This window comes from Eptatretus burgeri, chromosome 16 (genome assembly GCF_056783735.1).
Source record: "Eptatretus burgeri isolate ZD-2024b chromosome 16, Ebu_testis_v1, whole genome shotgun sequence".
In the NCBI taxonomy this organism is placed as follows: Eukaryota; Metazoa; Chordata; class Myxini; order Myxiniformes; family Myxinidae; genus Eptatretus; species Eptatretus burgeri.
Window position 1 is genome coordinate 39,899,342 of NC_140976.1, and position 8,735 is coordinate 39,908,076.

Sequence of the window (8,735 nt, forward strand, 5' to 3'; positions counted from 1 at the left end):
GGTCTCCCCATTTAATTTTTCCCTTTTGGTCACCGTCGATTCTTCTGTCACGACCCTCGCCCAACACGCCCCCCGAATTATTTTTTTACCCGCCTCCACCGCGGGCCTGTCAGCCGTTGCACCCCCTTCCAGCTCGTTTGCTCCCACACGTGGAGTCGCCATTCCCAGCTCCCAGGTCACGGCCTTCATGCCCGCCTGCAGGCATCGGCCCATGTTCTGCGTCTCCCCCCGGAGCTTTTTCATTTCTTTTTTCATTTCATTTGTATTTGTATCCATCTTTGCTGTCATTGCCGCCAGCATGGCGCATCGCTGGGTCATGTCGGGTGCGCTTGTGTGAGCCGTTTCGGCAAGGGTCGGCGGGTTTTGGTGGAGAGGGGGAGGGGAGGTGTCATACACCGCGGCTGCTGCCGCACCCATTTCGGGCTCTGGGTTCAGTTGGGCGAGTCCGTGTTCCTGCACAATCAACATTTCCTGCACGGGGATTCCATCCTGGACCATGGATTCTACCCATTCTACATCCATTTCTAATACCCCCGGCTCCCGCTCGCCTTGAGACGCCATCTTGCTTCTCTTAAAGGGTTAATTTGAATCGCTCGTAATTAGGAGGGAATCGGGGGTCGCTTCTCTCACCCCTGGACCGATTCCCGTGAATTTAATTGGAGACAGGAGAGCCCGTTTTCCTGTTCTCCGATACCAGTGCCGCGAGGAGGGCGATGGATTTGTATCGCACGACCTGACACCAGTGTTACGGATTCGCGCCCGCCGGCGTGCTGACGGCCACGTAACTCGAATCGCGGCACGTCGCCCACCGGACGGACAATCCAGTCGTGACCCTCTCGGACTAACGCCGGGAACCAGTCACGGGTGGACCTTTCGGTCTCACCACGATCGAGCCAATCGGCCCCCGCGTGGGATAGGGTTGCTCGCCAAATTCGACCTACCTAAGTACCCACAAGGAGGGTAGACCGGGCGATCGCACCTCGCCACAGGTCGACTTCGGACACGGGCCACTGAAGCGACCCGTTCCGTACTATCGGGATAACCGAGCGGTGTTATCGTCGGCCTCGACGGTTCGATTAATTATCGGGCGTATTCAGCCCACTACCAACCCTTTACGTGAAGCAAGATGAGGATTCAACGAGAGAAATGACGAAGCGAAGCGGGAAACAGTTCAACATAAAGCACATTTATTCGCGATGAACGGAAAGCACACATATACAATTCCACCAAAAGCACATAGAAAAGAAGACAAAAAGCAAATGCGACAATGCAGATATAATACCGACTACGCGAGCACACGGCAACACTTATACAATTTTACTTCACAGACGGCGCCGACAACACACATTCCCAAAGCAAAAGAAAAGAGAACCACCCTCCAGGATGAGGGGGTAGGCGGGCCTGGGGCCGAGACCGTGTCGGGCCTACCCGTCTGGTGATGAGACGCGGAGCGGCGGTGGTGCCTCAACTCCGCGGGCCTCGCGGACAGTGTCTGGTAGGGGGTGGGAAGGGGGCCCCCTTGGTCGCACTATCTCAGCGCGGGGGGAAACAGGAGGGGGTTGCTGATGCTCGGGGAAAGGAGGATTTTTACTCTGTCTCGGGTCCCGCGACGAGCGTCTCCACCTCGACCAGATCGCGCCGTCGGCCTCCCTGGTGTGCAGCTCCCGGCACCGACGCGAGCACCCCCTCGTCTGCCTTCGCCGCCGCCGCCTCTCCACAGCTCCGTCCTCTTCGCCCCGACTCCAACTCCGAACTCTTCCTCCTGCGAACTTCCCAACTGCACTCAACTCCAACGCACACGACGACTCTTTTCTGACGAACAGGTCAGGTCAGGTCAGGTATGGGAGCATGTGCCAGAACAGCACGTCGCTGCGTCCACTTTCCGCCGGTACTCCAGGGGCCTCCGTCTGGCCATCCCCCAGGCAGATGCCAGGCCCATCCCCATCTCCTTGAGAGATGTCTGACGCCATCTCTGACGATCTCTGATCCCCATCTCTGACGAACTTCCCATCCCATCCATCCCCATCTCTGACGAACGCAGCCGCTTATATAAGCCCCGTGGCTTCGCCTTTGACCCCCTGCCTTCGACCTTTCACCTCGCTCCCCATTGGCCCGAGAAAAAGTGGGCGTGAATGCATTTTGATCCATGAATTTGCATATAGCGACCGCCCTCCAACGCCCTGGAGGCGGGGCCAAATCGCCCCTTGCTCACCGATTGGACGGAACAAAAGTGGGCGCGGGTCGTTTTTGATCCGTTTTTGGAGCGGAAAGTCCGTGGTTTTGTACACGCTGTTCGGCGCGCGCCCTGCACGAGTCCAATACCGGTACCCACAAGCGGCGCAAGAACGGTGGCGATGCGACGGTTGCGAGGTGTGACGGTAAAGGTCGTGGCTGTTGTGGTGAAGCGGCGTTGTGGTGGGTGGTTGATGTTGTGACGACTGTTGAGACGTGGTTGGTGGTGGTAATAATGGCGGTTGGTCCAAAATAAAGATAGTAAAAGAAAAACGGCTATCCTGAAGAGTCGCAGCCAGCATGAATGACATTTATTCCCTCTAGACAACGGGTTTGGGCCTAACTACACATATACTTACCGAGATATCTCACCTCAGGGACCTGAATGGTGGTTTGCGAATTTGGTAACCACAACAATAATATATATATATATATATATATATATATATATATATATATATATATATATATATATATATATATATATATATATATATATAAAAACCTTATGTATGAAGCTGTACAAAGAAAAGATAAGACCATCTGTAATATGCAAGGAGAAATTTGTATTTTTTTCAACAACCCTAAAGATGTAAATCCTAATGAAATAAAGGATGTTAATATCAGGTGAAATGACATTTCGTTCAATAGTAGTTAAGGATCATTTTAAAATTACCTTTTAATATAAAAAAAAAATGTTGTAGTTGAATCTGGTAATGAAAAAAAGTATATAGATATCAATGGTAATGTTGTTTCTCCTTATTAAATACGAGTCAATATTCAACTGAAGATTTTGAAGATTATGATAGTGATTATGATAGTTATGAAAGTAGTTTTATAGATGATTCCGAAGATGACTTTTAGTTTAAGTAAAGTTTTACTTTATAAATATGATAGATTTTGAGCCTCTTGAATTCCCTGATTCTCCATATGACAAATTGAGATTTGTCCTGTGTGTGAAAGATGGGGATTAAACACAGAGTCAAAAGCCTATAAACAATGTATATTCTGTTATTATCTTCTAATTAACGATAATAAAAAATATAAAAAGGAAAATAATTCTTTTAGATTTACACCAAAAATGAATTAGTTTACAAGATTGATTAGAGAAATGAATGTAAAGTATGAGGGTGATAACACACCTTTCCTTACAAGGGAAGGAACTGAATGTATTCGAGAAATGTTCAAAGGATTGTTGTTATATATTATTCATGGATGTGATTTTCAGGGAAATATCAACACAAGATATTGCATAAATGAAATAATGGATTATCTTGAAATTAAACCTGAACTTGGGATAAAAGAGTTTCTAAAAAAGCCAATAATAAATTAAATAACCTGTTTTCCAAATATATAAATGAATGATTTTTTTTTTATCCATTTTGGAAAATAGGATAAAATTTAACAATCATAAAAATCTTCCAAATTCATTAAAAAGTCTCATAGTTGGTTCAAGCGGATGCGGAAAAACCTGCTTACTTTTGAGGATGCTCCTGACTCCCAACTTTTTAGATTATGATAATTTAATAATTTTCACAAAGTCGAGTTTTCAACCAGATTATCAACTACTCTCACAAGGTTTTAATGCTGGTCTTCAAAAAGAAGATATAATCGGTTTATTTAAACTTCAAAAAACCTAATGATTATAACATTGAAGATATAATGTAACTATTTTCTGATACACAGAGATGTAAAAAGAAATCAAAACCGATAACTTGTATTCCTAGTGATAATACGGATGATATACCGTCTCCCCAATATTTGGATAAATCAAAAAAGACCCTCGTTATCTTTGACGATTGTGTTAATGAGAGAAACCAAACGGTAATGGACAGCTACTACACAAGAGGGAGACATTCTTCTTGTAATTGTATTTATCTTCATCAATCATACTTTCAACTTCCTCATCATTCCATCAGAAACAATGCTAATACTTTTATTTTAGTCAAGTTAAATTCAATAGATATAAACAATTTTTGGAGAGATAATTGTTCTACATTATGTAGTAAAAAGGAATTTGTGGATTATATGAGGCACACGACTGAAAAATATAAATATAGTGTTGTGAAACAAGATGAGATATTAAATGATATTTTCCAATAAATAAATGGATGCGAAAGAAAGAGCAAGAAGATTTAAGGAACATCGAGAATTGGTTTCAAAAGTTGTAAAACAACAGGAAGACGTAAAGAAGAAATGCAGACAGAAACTAACGGGTGAAAAAGCATTTGAAAGAAAAACAAGAGAAATTTTTTAAACCACTTTTAAAAACCTCCCAAGAAAAAATTATAGAAGTTTCCACAGTTCCCACAATAGAATATACTCCTAAAAAACGCAAATGATAAAAGATTTCAGTCAAATGACGGAGGAAGAATTAGAGCATATAGGAGAATTAGAATATGATCATGAAGGATTATTTCAACAACTGGAAGAGATTAATCGACCCCCTGATTATATTGTGAATGCTCTTCAAAACAATGAATATTCAGCAGATTCAAAAACCAAAGCAGGACTCATTCCAACAGAACAACCAGCAATATTTCATCTTGTTCAAGAAAAGGTATTGATATTTAATGATGAATTAAAGTTCTTGGGTTCTGCTCAACCCCCTGTTAAACTAACTCTGAGATTAATGTTTCTTCTCACAAAAGATGGAAGACAAGGTTCAACTGTGAGGGGTGAATCAAAGTATTTTGATAAACCAATGGATATGAAAAATAATGATGATAGAGTATATATTGATCTGCTGAACTCCGTTAATTATAGTTAGTCTTTCTGGTAAACGTGGCAAGAATGAGAAGGAGAAACACATTATTCAGGCTTTAAGTATCCTTGGTTCAGGTGTTAGTTTTCTTCCAAATCACCCATCACAATTAGTTAATAGACTGTTATTGTTGTTAGGTAGTAAGAAGGCTGGAAATAACAATTGTTTTGATGAAACAGCCATTTTAGACCAGTTGATGAACATGAAAATAATTAATAAATATCAATATAAAGACATTTTATCTCATTAAATAAGATGAGAAGCACAATCCTTAGTTTTTATTTCACAACAAGCGACCACATCTTCATTCCCATACCCACTACAACTTGATCCAACAAAAGAATACAAGGCATCTTTATTGTCCATGGAAACTTATAGTACCTTATTTAATATAACCGAGAAAAATGACAAGTTTAGTTATAATCCGGGAAGTGGATACAAAACGATAACTGTCTCACCCGGAGCATATGAGATTTCTCAAATATCTTCCGAAATTGCTCGTCTTATGAAAGAACGGTGATGAACCAAAAAATATTGTTATAGATATTCAAAAACATACTTCAAAATCAACGATTAAACTTAAAAATAACTACAAGGTTGATTTCACAATTGATAATTTATTCAGAGAGTTATTGGGTTTCTCTTCAAAAAAGATTGAAACGAATGGGACGTTTTACAATGATAATGTCATTCAAATATCCTCTGGAATAAATTCGGTATTAATTCACTGTGATTTGATTGATGGTGCTTAAAATGATGGAATAAAAACAAATACAATATTTTCATTCAGCGCATACTCAACCCCAATTGGTTATAAATTCAATATGGAACCAAAAAATTTGGTTTATCTCCCTGTGTCAGGAAAAACCATACACAGAGTAAATTTTAGGATAACCGACCAGTATAATCGTATGGTTTCTTTTAATGGAGAAGTTGTATCCATCAGAATTCACCTACGTGAAGTTTTCCAATAAATATACGATGATTGTGAGGAAACACGAGTTGGGAAAATGTAAAATAATTACAGGGGATGGGATGTTCCTTTCCCCATACTACAAGGGTGAAGGTATACGTATCTTGGTAGAGGATACTATAAACCTAAGAGACAAACTCCACTAAAAAAGAAGATGACTTCAAGGTAAATGCAATAACTGGAACAGACTGGAATGCAAATGGTACAAAAAGTTTTGAAATAAATAAATAATCAACAAACTTATTTGAATCTATCCAAAAGTTTCTTGTGTGTAAATTTACATTCACTCAGGCTGGGAATAACACAAACGCTACACTCGTAAACGATTTCTTCTGGAAAATGTTTGATAGTGTTCGTTTGTACATTGGAACACAAAAAGTTGAAGCGGTCGATTATGTCTCTGCTGTATCTGAAATGATGAAATTTACACTATATACATTCAGTGATAGAAGGGGAAAGGGGGCTGTCGAAGGTTTTATTCCTGATATGTCAATGGGAACAACCACAGACCCTGGATATACTCAAAGGAAAGGAACGTATACTGATGATAGAAAAGCAGTTAATAGTTTTACTGTGGCAGTTCCTCTTAAAGGTATAGTTGGATTTTGTGATCATGATAAAGTTCTGTATGGTCTTAAAATTAGATTTCAACTACAAAGGAATGATAATGAAAATAGATTACTTTTTGGTGTTGGTCGTGCTTTTGGTAAGCAGAATAAATTTGTAATTGATGAAATGAGTTGGTATATTAGTGAATATACTCCTAATCTTAAAACAGAAGAGATGTTGAATAGAAGACTTAACTCAAAGAAGCCTTAAAAGAAGAATACCTTAAAAGAAGATGCCAACACGTTAAACTGAACCAAAACACTTGCATGTGGAATTTGGGTGTTCTGGAAGGAAAGCCACGATATCTGTGGCTCATTTAAAAAAAAAAAACCACATGGTGATACTGCCACTGATAAGAATAATGCATTGAGTGTTAATGCTAAGGTGAAACAACTTCGCGTTTCTCTCGATGGAACATTTTATCCACGAGATAGATTGGAAATTAATTGGGAAAAAAATGATTATGCTGAAGCATACAAGTCTTACCAAAAGGTGTGTGAAAGTAATGGAAATAAAGAACCTATTTTGGATATGACAGCATTTAGAAGTTTGTATACAATCTATGCGTTTGACCTGAGTGCTCAAAAGGAAACTATAAAGTCCAATCGAGTGGATACTTCCCTATACATTGAAAGAGGAGAGAGTGAAGAAGTTGATGCATATTATTTGCTTTTGGAAGAAACAGAATTAGATTAATACAGATAATGGTGTTATGATGTGTCTCACATAATTTTTTTGTTAAATAAATGAGTGGCAAAGTACCAACTGGGGTGGGTATATATTAATCAAATCAATCTTCATAAACTACCATCTTGTGTTCAAAATCAAAAGCCTTGTACGATTAATGTTAATACAATTCAGAGAAAAGGAGCAGTAAGAGTTGATGTTTTGCTCACAAGAGAACAGGTGAAAATCTTGAACGATACCAGCTCACTTAAAATTAAAATGACAAAACCAATGTTGAAGAAATATTCAATCAGAGAGATGAGTGGAGGATTTCTCCCATTTCTAATTCCTTTATTTGCTGGTTTAAGTGTGGTTAGAGCATTGACGGGTGGTATTTCAACAGCGGTGAAAACTGCCAACGAAAGGAAGGCTCAACTCTGGGCTCAAAAAGAATTGGAAAGACATAACAAAGAGTTGGAGAAACAAATTAGTGGAAGTGGTGTAATTATAGATTTTGCTGAAAAACTTGAAGGTCTGCCTGATAAAGCGAGATTGTTAGTTGGAGATATGCTTTCTTATATCGCACAAGCAGGGCTAAAATTAACTAAAAGAGGTAATGGATTATATCTTTCTAATAAATAAATGAGCATTGATGAGTGGTTTAAAGAATTTGGAAAGAATACAACAACAAATTTACAACTTGTCAAATATTGTAAGAAATTAAAAATTCATAATGTGGTTATTTGTATGAGGGATGAATTAACAAACGTGCCTAAACATACAAAGAATATTATTATGAACTTAGAAGATAATAATGGGAACGGTTCTCATTGGGTTTGTATTTTTAATTGTCAAGATAAATATTATTTTGATAGTTTCGGTCTTCCACCACCTGTTGAAGTCATAAAATTCTTACAGAATGGTGTTTATCAAACATTTCAAGTCCAATAATTAAATTCCAAGTGTTGTGGTCAATTATGTCTATATGTGTTATTTCAACTCAACAAAAATAAAATTAATGACATTATTTTTAATCTAATATAAATGACTTATGTTGGTAAAGATGATTCTATCTTTGGTGTATCCCAAGAACTGGATATTGATTTATCAAATTATTACACAAAGGCACAGGCTGAACGACAGAAATATAGTATAACAAAAAATATTAATATGAAAAATGCTTATAAATTAAAAAATTATCCAAGCCCGACTGACGCGAATGACTTGGTGAGATTAAGCGATTTATCACAATATTGTTGTGGTTGACGAAATTCACAAACCACCATTCAGGTCCCTTAGGTGAGATATCTCTGTAAGTATATGTGTAGTTAGGCCCAAACCCGTTGTTTCGAGGGAATAAATGTCATTCATGCGGGCTGCGACCCTTTTAGATAGCCGTTTTTCTTTTACTATCTTTATTTTGGACCAGCCGCCATTACTACCACCACCAACCACGTCTCAACAGCCATCACACAACAACCACCAACCACA